The 7,279-nt window shown below is 44.5% G+C and overlaps 1 protein-coding gene across 4 annotated transcripts in view; it reads right to left on the reverse strand.

Annotated features, from left to right (window-relative positions):
• zdhhc21 (zinc finger DHHC-type palmitoyltransferase 21) overlaps positions 1-5,440 on the reverse strand; it is a 229,507-nt gene extending 224,067 nt beyond the window's left edge. For 3 of the 4 annotated variants that reach the window (XR_005461553.1, XM_038804355.1, XM_038804354.1), the window contains exon 1: positions 5,327-5,440. The gene's annotated coding sequence lies outside the window, so the exon portion shown is untranslated. Of the gene's footprint in view, positions 1-4,934; positions 5,182-5,326 lie in introns of those variants that run through there. The other variant, XM_038804353.1, reaches the window with a different exon arrangement.
• Positions 5,441-7,279: the final 1,839 nt, after the last annotated feature.

The raw sequence follows: 7,279 nt of genomic DNA on the forward strand, positions 1-7,279 counted from the left end.
GCTAATGACACTCCAACACTCCAATATTCAAAAGGGGAAGTACAGAAAAAACAGTGAATCATAGATCAGTAAGCCTAACATCGGTAGTGGGGAAAATTCTTGAATTCACTCTCAAGGACTTTATAGCGGAACATTTAGAAAGCAGTGGCACGATCAGTCAAAATCAGTAAGGATTTTGAAGGGGAAAATCATGTTGACAATCTATTGGAATTCTTTGAAGATGTAACCAGTACAGTTGACAAGAGGGAGGCAGTTGATGTGGTATATTTGTACTTTCAGAAGGCATTTGACAAAATCCCGCATAAGAGATTATTGTGCAAAATTAAAGCGCATGGGATTGGGGAAAGTGTATTGAGGTGGATAGAAAACTGGTAAGCAGAAAGGAAACAAAGAGTAGGAATTAACACGTCCTTTTCAAATTGGCAGGAAGTAACTATTGGGGTGCCACAGAGATTGGTGCTGGGACCCCAGCTATTCACAATATATATTAATAATTTGGATGAGGGAATAAAATGTAACATCTCAAACTTTGCAGATGATACCAAGTTGGGTGGGAGGGTGAACTGTGACGAGGATGCAGGGATCCTACAGCAAGATCTGGACAGGTTGGGCAAGTGGGTAAATCAATGGCAGATGCAGTATAATTTGGGTAAATGTGAGGTTATTCACTTTCGAATCAAAAACAGGAAGGCAGATTACCACCTGATGGTTGTAAATTGGGAGAGGGGAGTGTGCAGCGGGACCTGGGTGTCCTTATGCACCAGTCACTGAAGTTAAGCATGCAGGCGTAAAGAAGGCTAATGGTATGTTGGCCTTCATGGCGAGAGGTTTCGAGTCTAGAAGTAGAGAGGTGTTGCTACAATTATACAGGGCCTTGGTGAGGCCACACCTAGAATATAGGTCTCTCTATATGTACCTATGTACATGTGTGCCTGCATGTCTGTGAGTGTGTGTTTGGGGGAGAGGAAGGGATATTAAATAACAAGACCAAAGTTTTATCATTTTCAACTACATATTCAACTGCATATACATACATGAGTCCAAAGATGTGCGGGTTAGGTGAATTGTCCATGCTAAATTGCCCCTTAGTATCCAAAAGGTTACAGGGTTATGGGGATAGGGTGGGGGTGTGGGTCTAGGTAGGGTGCTCTTTCCAAGGGTTGATGCAGACCAAATGGGTAAAATAGCCTCCTTCTGCACTGTAGGGATTATATGATTCTATGATATTCTCTCTTGAGCATCACTATAATTATTGCAGAAAATACGGAGGCTGGGGATTGAGGGTGATTTAGAGATGTGGATCAGAAATTGGCTAGTTGAAAGAAGACAGAGAGTGGTAGTTGATGGGAAATGTTCAGAATGGAGTTCAGTTACGAGTGGGGTACCACAAGGATCTGTTCTGGGGCCGTTGCTGTTTGTCATTTTTATAAATGACCTAGAGGAGGGCGCAGAAGGATGGATGAGTAAATTTGCAGACGACACTAAAGTCGGTGGAGTTGTAGACAGTGCGGATGGATGTTGCAGGTTACAGAGGGACATAGATAAGCTGCAGAGCTGGGCTGAGAGGTGGCAAATGGAGTTTAATGTGGAGAAGTGTGAGGTGATTCACTTTGGAAAGAATAACAGGAATGCGGAATATTTGGCTAATGGTAAAATTCTAGGTAGTGTGGATGAGCAGAGGGATCTCGGTGTCCATGTACATAGATCCCTGAAAGTTGCCACCCAGGTTGATAGGGTTGTGAAGAAGGCCTATGGTGTGTTGGCCTTTATTGGTAGAGGGATTGAGTTCCAGAGCCATGAGGTCATGTTGCAGTTGTACAAAACTCTAGTACGGCCGCATTTGGAGTATTGCGTACAGTTCTGGTCGCCTCATTATAGGAAGGACGTGGAAGCTTTGGAACGGGTGCAGAGGAGATTTACCAGGATGTTGCCTGGTATGGAGGGAAAATCTTATGAGGAAAGGCTGATGGACTTGAGGTTGTTTTCGTTAGAGAGAAGAAGGTTAAGAGGTGACTTAATAGAGGCATACAAAATGATCAGAGGGTTAGATAGGGTGGACAGCGAGAGCCTTCTCCCGCGGATGGAGGTGGCTAGCACGAGGGGACATAGCCTTAAATTGAGGGGTAATAGATATAGGACAGAGGTCAGAGGTGGGTTTTTTACGCAAAGAGTGGTGAAGCCGTGGAATGCCCTACCTGCAACAGTAGTGAACTCGCCAACATTGAGGGCATTTAAAAATTTATTGGATAAGCATATGGATGATAAGGGCATAGTGTAGGTTACATGGCCTTTAGATTTTTTCCATGTCGGTGCAACATCGAGGGCCGAAGGGCCTGTACTGCGCTGTATCGTTCTATGTTCTATGTTCTATATAATTAGACTTCACATCTATAGAATCAAGAACACACCTTTAACTGACCAATACCCAATTGTTACAAATATCTCAGCCCAGAGATTGTTAACAGAATATATGTGCTGCATATATCATTGCTGACATATTCCACTTACCATTGTGTATGTTTGCTTCTCATTACAGAAAATGAACTAAAAAGTATGACATTGAAACAAGCCACAGCTTCAAACTAACAACTGTGGCTTTGTTTGTATAAAATCAAACCAACTAACAACATACAATTTTTATGGTGAAAGTAATTGAATTCCGACACTCTCAGCTCTGAAAAATGATTAAAATAGCATACCAACACCATAAGTAACCTACTGAAACTGTGCAACTTCCTGCTGCTGCCCCCAAGCAGTGCGAGCAGTAGAGTCTGTATAAAAGAAAGATCTGTCCTTTGCCGTAAGTCAGTGAATGTTTGGTGGGGGGTGGGGGTGGGGGGGTGCACACGCTGTGTGGAAATAGAAGGATTGGCTTACTGAATTGTCAATCAACATTGCAGACCTGTGATGGGCTTCCAAATTTCAAAAAGACTTCCAAATTTCCTAAACTATGATTCAAATGGAAAGACTAATGACCACTTGGTGCCAGTAAAAAGAGTATGCTGGCGGCAATCGCTTGAATCATTAAAAATTCAGAACTACCCCTTTCTCCTTTTTAACAATTATCAGCTATTCATACAGACAGATACATGGCAGATGGTGAGGGGCAAGAGGCTGGTTTAGCACACTGGGCTAAATCACTGGACTTTAAAGCAAACCAAGGCAGGCCAGCAGCGTGGTTCAATTCCCGAACCAGCCTCCCTGAACAGGCGCCGGAATGAGGCGACTAGGGGCTTTTCACAGTAACTTCATTGAAGCCGACTCCTGACAATAAGCGATTTTCATTTTTCATTTAATTTTAATTTTCAGATGTAATTTAAAAGCAGAGAAATGTGAAGTGATGCATTTTGACAGAAAAAGCGTGAAGAGGCAATATAAACTAAATGGTAGAATTCTAAAGTCGGTACAGGAATAGAGTGACCTAGGGATTGAGGCACAAAAAGCTTTAAAGTTGGCAGAGTTTGGGAGAAGGCTGTTAAAATGCATACATAATCCTCAGCTTTATAACCAGGTATAGTGAAGAAAAACAAGGACGTAACGTTTAAAATTTGACCCCAGCTGGAGTACTGTGTCCAATTATGGAACCAGACTTGAGGGAAAATGTCAAGGCTTTACAGTGGATGCAGATGATATCTTCTTGAATGGCACAAGGGATGCAAAAACCCTTATTCAGAGACTGCAGAAAGAAGCTGAGATTGTTCTCCTTAGATCAAAGAAGGATAAGAAGTGATTTAATACAGATGTTCAAAATAACGAAGTGCTTGTAAACAGGCAGGAAGTGCTCCTAGTGGCACAAGCGTCAGTAACCAGGCAGCATTGATTTCAGTAAATTGGCAAAAGAACCTGAGGCAAAACGGACAATTGTTTTATGCGATTAATTGGTGCGTTTCGGAATATGTTACCTCGAAGAGTTGTGAAGCAAATTGAATAACTTTGAAAAGGATAAATAAGAAGAAAAAATTGCAAGGCCACTGGAAGGGGGAAAGGAACACAAGACTAATTGGATAGCTCTTTCAAGGAGCCAGCACTGGTATGATGGGCCAAATGGTCGGATTGAGATTCAGATGAGCAGAGAGAATGCCAGAAGAGGCTGTAGGACTAGGTAGGTCAGATCTCTATTGCATTGGGAGAAAGTGTCCAATTCAGAATGGAGGTTATTCAATCCCTAGCCTTGAGAGGGGTCCAACCCCCACCTGGGGTGTGTGTGTGTGGGGAGATTAGATTCCAGGTGGCGGGAGTTGAATGGGGGCTGGCACTGGGAGGAAACACTGCTACTCCTCTCAGCCCATTAGAAATGCTCTGGAAGCATTTGCCTTCTCCCAGAGGATGTCTCCACGTCACTATGACAACCGCCAGGTTTGGGAAACACGGTTAAACTTATAAAGCAGGTTAAATCAGAGGCCGGCTTAGCATATTTTAAATATCAACCCATCTCCTGTGAGACATTGGCTACCGATCCCTTATCCCGCCTCAAAACATAGCAGAGGTCCATGGTCGGAGTCAGTTTTCTGTTGCACTTGAGATTTTGACCTATTTACCCCACCTCCAATTCATGCCCAACCTCCATCGCTCATTCTTCCTGAAATTATTATATCAGTCATCTTCATTCAGAACCTCAACTAAGGCAGACTCCCACTCCCAAACATAGCCTAAAACACACTCTGCGCTCGTCATTAAAACCTGATGTTCAGGGTCATTCGGAAATGGCTTAGTTAAATATTCATCGAAACATTTTATCGAAAATGGACAGAACATGAAACACGTAGAAGCGAGTTCCAGCAGATTTCCCCATTGGGATTGGTTCCCACAAATCATACCAACATGCATCTTTTCTACAGATTAACCTTAAAAAAACTGCGCGTAGAATTAAAGAGGCATTTACTAAACCCGGGAATACAATCAGCATTAGCTCTCGGTACTCACACAATACTCACACAGCAACGCTTTGCACAGGCATTAACTGAACTTAATTTAACCCACTTGACAAATGGACAACGTGCTTTGCCAGTGGCTGTACTGTTTCTCACACAGCCGCTGTACCTCAGTGGAATAAATAACCTGCAGCTTCTATCTGCTGTAGGGTCCTGCTCACTGTGAGGGAGGGCCAGGGATAGGGACAGCTCCTGGGTGGCCCTGATCCCAACACCGAGTGACAACTGGCTCCAAGTTCCCGTTCAGTGGCTCTGTTTCCCCTGTGACATTCATCCCAGGCACCGCTTCCCAGCCGTTTTCCCACTGACTGGCAAGCAATTGACAAACACTCCTTCCCAGATCCCCTCCTCCCACCTCTAATCCCCCTCCTCCCACCTCTAATCCCCCTCCTCACCTTCTTCACTCCCCTCAGCGGCCCCGCCACCACCAGCACATCACTGAGACAAACAGCTCAACACCACTTCCGGGATCACAACTCACAACAAAAACCTCCCCTGATCAATCTGCTTGCCACCCAGAGCAGGAAATACCGGCAGGAGGCGCAGGGTCGGCAGTGGCTGCTGAAATCACTGACTGTCAAATCCAGGCAGATGTCTTTTGTCCAGCAGGGCTTGTGAATTCAACAATAAAATACTGCAGCTCCAGGAGAAAAAAACGTCTTGACACTGGCAATACGACGTGCCCGTATTTAATGCACTGACTAGTTTGTTCCTCTGACTTCAGGTATTGATGTTTACTCACACACACTTAAATAAATTAATATGGCCAGGGTGGAGCCTCGGTGATAGAAGCGTCCCCAGGTTTACTGAACCGTTGGAATTCTTTGACTAGGATTAATTCTCAATTAAAGCGAAATAAACATGTGGGCACACACGGGGAGTGGTGGGATCTCCACTCTGCCACGGGAAACAGGTGATATTTTGCATCTCCCCATTTTCCATTGACCTCAAAAATTCAATTCAATTCTTTCAGAATTTTGCACAAAGTCGTGGTTTACCTCGAGTGAGGCGAGCTTGGACAACGATTGCGCCTCACAAAACAACATTTGCAATGTTTGAATTCTGCCCCTCCCCTTGCTTTTGGACGGCGGCTGCAACTGGAAGAAATATGAAACGTGTCTTTTGTAATTAACATTCGAGATTTAAAAACTGCTTAAACTGGCCAACACAAAGATGCAGCCTTAGAAAAGTCCATCCATTGCCCCACCGCTTTCCCAAAGCAGGGTGTGATATTAGAACATAGAACATAGAACACTACAGCGCAGTACGGGCCCTTCGGCCCTCGATGTTGCGCCGACCTGTGAAACCATCTGAAGCCTATCTGACCTACACTATTCCATTTTCATCCATATGTCTATCCAGTGACCACTTAAATGCCCTTAAAGTTGGCGAGTCTACTACTGTTGCAGGCAGGGCGTTCCACACCCCGACTACTCTCTGAGTAAAGAAACTGCCTCTGATATCTGTCCTATATCTCTCACCCCTCAATTTAAAGCTATGTCCCCTCGTGTTGGTCATCACCATCCGAGGAAAAAGACTCTCACTGTCCACCCTATCTAACCCTCTGACTATCTTATATGTCTCTATTAAGTCACCTCTCAGCCTTCTCCTCTCTAACGAAAACAACCTCAATTCCCTGAGCCTTTCCTCGTAAGACCTTCCCTCCATACCAGGCAACATCCTAGTAAATCTCCTCTGAACCCTTTCCAAAGCTTCCACATCCTTCCTATAATGTGGTGACCAGAACTGCACGCAGTACTCCAGGTGTGGCCGCACCAGAGTTATGTACAGCTGCAGCATGACCCTGTGGTTCCGAAACTCAATCCCCCTGCTTATAAAGGCTAGCACACCATATGCCTTCTTAACAGCCCTATTAACCTGGGTGGCAACTTTCAAGGATTTATGTACCTGGATGCCGAGATCTCTCTGTTCATCTACACGACCAAGAATCTTGCCATTAGCCCAGTACTCTGCATTCCTGTTACTCCTTCCAAAGTGAACCACCTCACACTTTTCCGCATTAAACTCCATCTGCCACCTCTCAGCCCAGCTCTGCAGCTTATCTATGTCCCTCTGTATCCTATAACATCCTTCAGCACTATCCACAACTCCACCGACCTTCGTGTCATCTGCAAATTTACTAACCCATCCTTCTACACCCTCTTCCAGGTCATTTATAAAAATGACAAACAGCAGTGGCCCCAAAACAGATCCTTGCGGTACACCACTAGTAACTGAACTCCAGGATGAACATTTGCCATCAACCACCACCCTCTGTCTTCTTTCAGCTAGCCAATTACTGATCCAAACCGCTAAATCACCTTCAATTCCATACTTCCTTATTTTCT

The sequence above is a fragment of the Scyliorhinus canicula genome, chromosome 8 (genome assembly GCF_902713615.1).
Source record: "Scyliorhinus canicula chromosome 8, sScyCan1.1, whole genome shotgun sequence".
Classification (NCBI taxonomy): Eukaryota; Metazoa; Chordata; class Chondrichthyes; order Carcharhiniformes; family Scyliorhinidae; genus Scyliorhinus; species Scyliorhinus canicula.